The following is a 10958-nucleotide window of genomic DNA, read 5'->3' as shown; positions in this document are numbered from 1 at the left end:
TAAAGGAAGTTCTTCCTTCGAACTTCTTTCTCAATTTGAAGTCTAGGCAATCTACTGCTATTTAACATATTATGCCTCTGGAAATGTAGTTTGACATCTCATTTTAGCCTTTTAAAACCTCATGATGAACTCTTCGGCAGTCTCATCTGCCCATTGTTTTAATATACCAAATCTTCCATTGATACACCTAAATCCTTGGGGGCAAAGTGGGTTTGGAATTTCTCTTCCTTTTCAACCCAACTGCTAATTGATTTTTGAGTGGGGGGGAAGGGGGGTACTGTAAAGGAATCGAGAAACATTTGAAGCACAGTAGTCATTATTTGACAATTCATCACACTGAATTGTGAACCTCGAAATATGTTCCATAGCAGTTTTATCTTCATCGCCTTAAAATGTGATAAATTTGGAATCTTGTAACTTCCTAGGAAATTCCGCTTCCCTATCTATCCACTCAGCAGGGTAAGTTTTCCAATACAAAGGTCATGAATGCCTTCATAAACTAGAACCTTACGTTTGGTTGTATGAGTCCATTAACTGATCCTACCTTACTTGACCTGGAAAGGGTATAGCATTTGGTTTTGGGTCTTTGAATGGTGGTCTATAGGGTTCTTGGTAATGATTCCTATCTCCCTCTTGACGATCAAAACTCGCCCTTGCATTTTCTTGGACATTCCTATCATAGCCATTTTTGGCATTCTCATGAAAGCCAAATCTATGTCGCTATTTTCATGACCATTATTATGTAAGTTTGGTGGCCTAGGTATCTCATTTCAAGGAACCCCAATTTGAGGTTGTTCAATTCTAATTGGTACATTCCAGGTTGCTCCATTCGAGGCTGCTCAACTCTAGGTTGTTCAACTCTGGGTTGTTTAGTCTGAATTTGCTCAACTCAAGTCTCTTAAGTTATATGATTCAATTCTAAGTTTCTTTCCAATTCCATTGGATTTCAAAAGACTAAGACAGATTGCAAATAAATTAATTGATGCCTAACTTGTTCGAAACAAACTAATTCGAAAGTTCACAGTAAAAAGCTCAAAGCCTAAGTTATTACACCTAACGCTGAAGCAAACACGCTCAAGATCAAATGAGATTAACAACTAAATACTTGGTTCAAACATAGGTAAATATGTTCAAGCTAAATCACAAAGTTACAAGCTTATATTTTTTATGTTAGAAATATTGGGCCAGTTAAAACCCAGATAAAGTGTGTCCAATAGTGGGTCCAATCTAATCTATAATCAAAACTTTTGTTCTTACCGATGAGTTATATCTTTTAAATCGATACCTTTTGGTTGTCTATGTCTATATAAAGAGGACATGAGCTCATTTGCATGCACGTTACAATTTTTTGGGACTAGTAGACAAGTAATCTCTCTCTCCCTCTCTCTCATCAATTTTATTTAAGTATTTAGGCTGTAGATGTTTTCTTCTCATAACAAACACCACCGCATGAGTAATTTAAAACACTTATAGATTCTATTTATTGGAAAGATTATTATAAAAAAGTTACAATAGGACTTATTAATTTTCTGACACTTCACTAAGCCCAATGAACACGAGATCATCTCCTTTGTTAGTGTATAGCTTGTACTAGTTTAGCCCATTGGGCTTAGCCCAATATACTATACTTGTACTTTACTTCTTTTACTTGTACTGCACACATATCTAGCCTATATAAGGCTCTCTATTGTACATTGTTACATATACATCAATATACAAACTATTCAGTCTTTCTCATACTTTATATTCTTAACATGGTATCAGAGCCATTCCTCTGACTTTCTGGTTCCTGTGGACATCTCCGGCGTCCTTCCGCTGCCCTCGCCTTCATCCAGTCACCACTACCAGAAGCGAGTCATCGCCGTCACGCCCACAGTCCCAGCAACTCTCGGATCTCATCGTTCTGCTCATCCAATTGTAAAAGCAAAGGCATTGAGTGACAGAACAGACAATCCCGAGCAAAACCCAACCAAGAACGGCCAGAAAACACATCACACGCGCCCCCACGCGCCGCCTGAATTTTTTGCCTGACGAGCACGCGCTCCATGCTCCGCCACGCGCCTCCACGCGCCGCCCCTATCACTCACGCGCCACACGTGCCAGTCCAGCAGGCCCCCACGCGCCCCCACGCCCTAGTCTGACGTTAGCACACGTCATCCGTTGACTTTGACCGTTGACCAAGTCAAAATTTTTCAATAGGACCTGTCTTGCTCAGTTTTTCGCGTAGATTCTGATTTTGGGCTCCGTTTCTGCATTTGAGGTCTCTACATTTCACTTTTTTGTCATTTTCTTCATTATGGCTCAACAAAGTGAACGAGATATCATACGTCCTATCACCATCATGTTGGATGGTCCTACTAGCTATCATGCATGGTCTCAGAATATGACTGTCTTTCTCAAGGGTCGTAAACTGTGGCGATATGTGACTGGTTCAATTCCTAAGCCAGTACCAAACCCTAAGTCCAAAGCCGCAGATGTTGAAGAGTCTTCCAAGACTGCTGCTACAACAGATGATTATGAAGAACGTCTAGAGGAATGGGAGAGTATTCAGAGTAAGATCTTGTCTTGGTTTATCAATACCTCTATTCCCTCCATTCATAATCTTCTTCCTCGTCTTGAAACTGCTGAGGCTGCTTGGAAATTTTTGGCCGATTGCTATAACTGCACTAATGATTCAAGCTTGGAGTTTCACATTGAATCAAAACTTTATCAAATGCGCCAAGAGACAGGTCAGTCTATTTCTGATTTTTATTCTCAGACTTCTACTATGTGGGAACAACTCTCTGCTGCAGATCCTCCACTGGTGTGTTCTAAGGATATTGAGCTCTTTGTCAAATATCGAGATCGCCATAGATTTATGCACTTCATGATGAGTTTACGTGAGGACTTTGAGCCTACTAGAGCTTCTCTGCTTAGTCGGTCTCCTACTCCTTCTCTTGATGCTGCAGTCAAGGAGCTCATTTCTGAGGAGAATCGTCGGCCTACTTATCACATGACATCATCTGATCATGTATTGGCTACACCCTCACCACAACCTCCCATTGCTGCATTCACTACTCCTCCGCAAATAAACTCTAGACGACCCACCTCTCAGTCTTCCAAAGGTGCTCACTGCAAGTTTTGCCGTGCCAAAGGCCATGACATTTCTATTCGTCGTAAGCTACAGAAATTTGTGCAAGAGCAGAATAAAGCTTCTCTTCCTCAGGCAGCTGCTGTGTGTCCTTCAGATCCATCGGTTCCTACAGGTCCATCTTTGACTTCCGCACTTACTACGGCTGATATTGAGGCAGTTGTTCAACAGGTTTTATCCCGCACTTCCACTGCCCTTTCTGTCACCTTAGGTAAACAACCTTGGTTTTTTGATACTGCATGTTGTAACCATATGACTCCAGATGAATCCCAATTTTCTGATAAGGCACCCTTAGAACATCCAATCACCATTTACACTGCTGATGGAACTCCTATGCCTGTTAGTCATAAAGGAACAATCTCTTCTTCTTGTTTATCCCTTAGTGACACTTTTCATATTCCAAAGTTATCCCTAAATTTGCTTTCTGTTGGTCAACTTTGCAAATTAGGTGTAGATCTTCTATTTACTAATCATGGTGTGGATGTGCAGGATCCCCGGACGAGTCAAGTACTTGGGACAGGTCGTAAGGTTGGTCGCATGTTTGAGGTTCATGACTTGAAGATTCCTTCACAAGTTGTTTCTGCAGCTGCTACCACTGCCACCTCCTCACTTGATCTATGGCATGCTTGTCTTGGTCATCCATCCTTATCTCGTCTTCAGTTGTTAGCTTCTCAAGGTCATTTAGGTTTAGTTCAATTTCAAAAATTTGATTGTATTTCCTGTCATTTTGGCAAACAAACAAAATTGCCTTTTAATAAAAGTGACTCCTTTTCTTCTGCCCCTTTTGATCTTATACATTCTGATATTTGGGGTCCTACACCTGTTCCCACTGAGGGGGGATCTAAATATTTTGTCATATTTGTGGATGATTTTTCTGGGTATACTTGGATTTATCTGCTTCACCATAGGTCTGAACTTGTGTCTATTTACCAAACATTTCATAAAATGATTGAAACACAGTTCAATCGCACTGTTAAAGTCTTTCGATCAGATAATGCCCAAGAATATAATGATAAATCTTCCCTATCCTTTTTAGACAGACATGGTACTCTTCCTCAGCGGTCTTGTCCTTACACCTCTCAGCAAAATGGTCGTGCAGAACGAAAACATCGTCACATTCTTGATGTTGTCCGCACCCTTCTTATTTCAGCCTCTCTTCGTGAACGCTTTTGGGGTGAGGCAGCACTCACTGCTGTGCACACCATTAATCGTATTCTTTCACCAACTACACACAACAAATCACCATTTGAGCTTCTCTATGGTCAAACTCCTGACTACTCCTCTCTTCGGGTTTTTGGTTGTGCTTGCTTTGTCTCTCTTCCTCCTCATGAACGAACAAAGCTCCAACCTCGTACTCGTCTCTGTTGTTTCCTTGGTTATGGTGTGTCCCAAAAAGGTTTTCGCTGTTATGATCCCATTTCTCATCGCCTTCGTATCTCCCGTCATGTTGAGTTTTGGGAACATCGTCCTTTCACGAGTCTTCAGCATTTTCCTGCATCTTCTTCCTCAGAGTCTCCCATTTTTACTGATCTTTTCCTCCCTCTCTATCCTGAACTTGTGGAGGATTCTTCAACATCGACTGACTCTCCAGACGACTTATCTCTGGTTCTGTCTCTGGCATATGATCCGCCTGTCTTAGATCCTGTGGCACCACCCTCTCCTGAGTCTTCTATTGGTCCTGAACTTCGTCGTTCCACTCGGGTAAGCATTCCTCCCCCTTATCTCACTAATTATCATTGCTCTTTTGCTCTTGCCACTCTCTATGAACCTCACACCTATCGTGAGGCTCATACTGACCCTTTTTGGCAGCAAGCTATGAATGAAGAACTAGATGCCCTTCATAAGAATCACACTTGGGATATGGTTGATTTGCCTCCTGGTCAGTCTGTAGTAGGTTGTAGGTGAGTTTACAAGATCAAGACCAAGGCTGATGGATCTGTTGAAAGATACAAGGCTCGCCTAGTTGCCAAGGGCTTTACTCAGGAGTATGGTATTGACTATGAGGAAACATTTGCTCCTGTTGCTCGTCTTGCATCTGTTAGATGTCTCATTGCTGTGGCTGCTGTTCACCGTTGGCCTCTTTATCAAATGGATGTGAAGAATGCTTTCCTCAATGGAGACCTCCATGAAGAAGTGTACATGCAACCACCCCCTGGCTATCCACACTCAGGCAATCAAGTTTGCCGCCTTCGCCGTGCTCTTTATGGCCTCAAGCAGGCTCCTCGAGCTTGGTTTGAAAAGTTTAGCTCAGTTGTTGCTCAGTAGGGTTTCACTTCGAGTCCTCATGACACTGCTCTCTTTGTTCGAAGATCCTCTGCTGGTATCACTCTTATTCTTCTTTATATTGATGATATGATTATTACTGGAGATGATTTTGCAGGTATCTGCTCTCTTCAGCACTTCCTTAGTCAGCATTTCGAGATGAAAGATTTGGGCACTCTCAGCTATTTTCTTGGGCTAGAGGTTACCTCATCCTCTGATGGATACTATCTTTCCCAGGCTAAATATGCTTCTGATCTTCTCTCCAAAGCCAGTGTCACCGATAATAAAACTGTTTCCACTCCTTTGTAATACAATGCAAAGCTCACACCCTTGGATGGTGAACTTATATCCGATGCTACTCGTTATCGTCAGTTGGTTGGCAGTTTGATCTATCTCACTGTTACTCGTCCGGATATTTCACATGCCGTGGATATAGTTAGTAAGTTCATGGATGCACCTCGTTCTGTCCACTATGCTGCTGTTCTTCGGATTCTCCGCTATGTCAAAGGCACACTTTATCATGGTCTGCATTACTCCTCTCGATCGTCTCTCGAGCTTCATGCTTATTCAGACGCTGACTGGGCAGGTGATTCGACTAATCGATGCTCTATCACAGGTTTCTGTTTCTTGTTAGGTACTTCTCTGGTCTCGTGGCGCAGCAAGAAGCAGGATGTGGTTTCCCGTTCCAGTACTGAGGCTGAGTATCGTGCCCTTGCCGACACCACTTGTGAGCTTGTTTGGCTTCGCTGGCTCTTGGATGACATGGATGCTCCACAGCCCACTGCCACTCCTCTTTATTGTGACAATCGTAGTGCTATCTACATTGCTCATAATGATGTCTTCCATGAACGCACTAAGCATATTGAGATCGACTGCCACATCACTCGCCAGCATCTCAAGAAAGGAAATCTCAAGTTATTCTCCATCTCCTCTGCTGACCAGCCTGCTGATATCTTTACCAAAACTCACCCGCCTGGTCGTCTTCGAGATCTTATATCCAAACTCCAGTTGGCTTCCTCCTTGTCACCTCGAGTTTGAGGGGGGATGTTAGTGTATAGTTTGTACTAGTTTAGCCCATTGGGCTTAGCCCAGTATACTGTACTTGTACTTTACTTCTTTTACTTGTACTGCACACATATCTAGCCTATATAAGGCTCTCTATTGTACATTGTTACATACACATCAATATACAGACTATTCAGTCTTTCTCATACTTTATATTCTTAACATCCTTGATAACTATGTTACATTGATTTCAATAAGTTCTTTGGATTGTTTGTGATCTTCTATTGGAATCGAGCCCCTTATTTATACTAGGAAGTCTCAAAGGTGATTGTCATTCCATGTGTTGCTTTACCATGGGGCTTTAAGACACTTTCTAAACTGAAACAGATGTTCTTAACTTCCAGTAATTGCTTTAAATTTTACTGTAACGATACAGTTATGGTACTAAAAGCTTGAGTTAATAATTAGTGTTGAAATATTGAGAGAATTTGGTAAATAGCTCGCAATTGTCAAAATTTAACGATTTCTTTTCTTTTAAATGAACACCATCAAATTCAATTAATAATAAATAAATACAAAGATTTTTTTTTTTAATGCAAGATAACAATTCTACTCTAACTTAATCTAAATATATATATGTATGTGAAGCTCATTCTTGGAGACTTGAACTCCAGCCCCTGCTCCTACACCTCACAAGTATTTATATTTGTAGAGTGACCACCGCACCATGGGTACACTGTGATAATCCAATGATTCCACGTACCCAAGATGTAAAATCACCCAAAAACTTCTCTCTCTCTCTCTTAAATGTGGGTGTGAACTTGAATTGAAAGGACAAAATTTAGTTACAAAATTGGTTATAACCTAAGATTACATCCTTACTCAATAAAACAAAATTACTATATATTTTGAAAATCTAATCATTGAATTACATGTTCATTTCGCTCTCAATACACATGCCAAATTTTGTGTCAATTGGATATTATTTACTATATGATCTATAAGCTTATATTTTATATATAATTTTAAACTACAAAAATTTGCAATTTAAATAATTTATTGATGACATAACTATTAATCTTTAATTTTCTAGAAATTTTACAAGCATGGAGCACATAAGGTTGTAGCTTAAAGCTACTACCAATTTTCTCAAAATTTACCTCCAATGAAAAGATATTGAATAAAATTGTAGTTTAAGGTCCAAATTGAAATTAAATGAAAATTATAGCATGGATGACTTAAGAACACTAGTTTATGAAATATTTTTAGAAATTTTTAATGAAAAAAGAAAAAAAAGCAATGACTTCTTTTCCGCATGTACCTCCACGTCAGTTTTTTTTTTTTTTTTTTTTTTTTTTTTTTTTTTTTTTTAAAACTCAAATAATTTTTTGTTTTTGTTTTTTTGTTTGATAAGAAAGTTTACTGATTTTATTAAATAGGGCAGACCCAAATTAAATCTAAATCACATATTTCTCTAAAATCTAAAATCCTTAACAGTGTGGACGGTGGTGCATTCTCCTTCTAGCAACGCTCTTCTGACAGCACCTTCAAATGAACAGCCACAGAAAACCCACAAGAACAAACATAAGCATAAAAGAACAACCATAAACAATCTGAGCTCCAAACAAAAGTGTTATATGAAATCATCATCTAAAACGTATGATTGATGACAGATTGAGAACGTGTCACCAGTAGCAAAAATATTAAACACCAAAGTATCGAGGCAAGTCCTAATTTTCAAAAGTTTCCAAGGCAGCTATTCCCATCAAAATATTTTTCAAGGAGGCTTCCAAGTTCAGAGCCAAAAAAAACCCCAAGGCATCTCTTAGAGCCTGTTTGGATTCAATATTTTGATAACTCAATTCTCAGTTTCCATAATTCATAACTCAAAAATGATGGGACCCATAGCAAAAAGGTTGTTTGACCAAACGATAACTCTGTTTCCATCACTCAATTCTCTGATTTTTGAGTTATGAGTTATGGAAACTGAAAACAACCAAAAACTGTTTTCAGTTTCCATAACTCATAACTCAATGGCAATATTATAATTAAACACACATAGGGGACCCACAACCACAACTTTTGACCACATTTTGACTTTTTTTTTTCCACTTGTTCGGTCTTTAGTTCTGGGGTTTTTTTTTTTTTTTTTTTTTTTTTCACTTGTTCGGTCTTCAGTTCTGGATTATTTTATTTTATTTTTAACTTTGGTGAGTTGGGTACAGAAAAACACAAAAAAAAAAAAAGAAAAAAAAAGAGAAAAAGCTGCACCGGCTGACAGGTATGGGGCCCACAAATAGTGTGAAAAATATTGAGTGATGGAAATTGGGTGATGATGCCAAATGAGTGTGAAAAATTGAGTGACGAGTGTGAAAAATTGAGTGATGAGTGATGAGTGATGAAAATTGAGTGATGGAAATTGAGTGATGAAAAAGCCTTGGCCAAACAGGCTCTTAGCTTCTAAGTTCAAAGCAAAAGAACCCCCAAGTTTCTACTACATCCCCCCGAAATCCAAAATAACAATTTACCCTCGTATTATAGCTGAGAGAGTTAGGGCTCAAGGGTGTAAAATTGGACTTTGAGATATATTTCCTTGTTCTTAAAACTTGACAGACTAAGTTGTACATAATTTTTAGGTAGAAAATTGAACTTTGAGCTATATTTTATGGATTAAAATAATATTTTGTTTCGTCATACACTTTTTTTTTTTTAGCAAAATTTTGCCATACACTTCTACGTATTAAGTTTAAGCCACTTTATAAGAAAAGGAATCATAAGATCCCCATTGAAATTAGTCACCAGCCACCAATTGGATTTCCGTTGAGACCAAGGGATGAGCGTACGTGAGAGAGAGGGATTTTACTTTTTTTGCCCAAGCCCAGTCTCCATGACAACTACAATTTATTTATTTATTTTTAAATATTTTAATATGTTGTGGTTGCACAGTTGGCAATTGATGTGGTGGATAAATTAATTCTTTATTATTATGTTTGACACATTGGATTTTTCCATCAAAGAGATAACAACATGGACTGAATTGACATGACATTAAAAGATTAGGGAACAAATTGACACAATTGAAAAGTTAGGGACCAAATTGAAATATGATGTAAAAAATAGAGACCAAATACATAGTTTACCAAAAAAAAAAAAAAATCTATAAATACTATATATAGAGAGAGGCAACCATATACAATACCAAAATGGGTATGTAAAATCATTTTATTTATTAGAGTTTGAATTTATGACATCTGCTTCTAATAATTTTGATATTTATTATCAGACAAGGCACCAAAAATAGGTGGGGATTGAATTCCAGATCTCTTATTCAACCATCTCTTATTACCGATTATTGAGTTTGAATATTTGATGGTATTCATTTTAAAGATAAAATATATTTAAATTTTGACAAATACAAACTATTTATTTTAACTAGTATCTAACTCACGCAATGCACGGAATCGTTTTAAATATTAACGGACTATGCATTCAACATAAACTTAGTTATCATACTTTTATTGCATACATTCAAACTTAAATAATGCAGTATATTTAAGCATATAGTGTCTAATATCCCCTAAAAATTTTAAAAATTGGTCTCTTCAAATCACTTCATGTGTGTACTTCCCTTCTATGAGAGATTAAAAAAAAGAATCTGACTATAAGCAATTAAAACTTACAAATAGCAGATCTGCTATTCCTAAGAACCACAATAAATCACATCCGAACTAAAACTTGCATGACAATTTCAAATACCAAATCTACCATTCCTACGAATCACAATGAATTAAACCATGAGATTAGAGACAATTTGATTACAACCAAAAAGTTTAAAAGAAAAAAATGGTTACAGGTTTATGAAACAGAAAGTAAAAAAATATTAGTAAAATAATAATGCATAATCAATAGTACATGAGAATCTCAAATTCTAAAACCAAACCAATACATTACTCTTAAAAGGGATTGAATCCAACTTTTTAATCACAAAATAAAAAATAAAAAGCTGCAGTGCATCCTGAATCCACAATTCCAAAAAAGCTACAATGATACAGTTAAAATCTAAATACAAAACAACAACCCTCAAGCCACAATATATTTACATTGATGAAAATATGCTTCTGGACCATGCACATGTTGTTGGTTAGGAATGAAAAATTAATAAATATAAACCAATTTACGTATCAAATATATTAAAAAATTAAATGACACATCACGGTTTGACCTTGATTGAACCTCGATCTGACCTCAAAAATCATGAACCTCTCCCTTTCCCGGTTCATTAAATGGTCTAGGTTTCAAAACCATGTATATAAACAAAACAAAATTCCACCTGTAACAAATAAAATGCATAATCAATAGTAGATGGGAATCTCAAAGTCTAAAACCAAACCAAGTCACTAGTCATAACCCTTAAAACATCGAATCTTAATCCTAACCCTAATTGATGAAACCCATGAAATATTTAAATTTCACTATCCAAAATTTCAATTGGAAAAAAAAAAAAAAAGCTCACAATCCCAAAAAAGCTGCGATGATACAGAGAAAATCTGTTAACAAGAAC

The sequence above is a fragment of the Quercus lobata genome, chromosome 9, assembly GCF_001633185.2.
Source record: "Quercus lobata isolate SW786 chromosome 9, ValleyOak3.0 Primary Assembly, whole genome shotgun sequence".
Classification (NCBI taxonomy): Eukaryota; Viridiplantae; Streptophyta; class Magnoliopsida; order Fagales; family Fagaceae; genus Quercus; species Quercus lobata.
The sequence above is the reverse complement of the archived record's forward strand: the minus strand, read 5'-3'. Positions refer to the sequence as shown.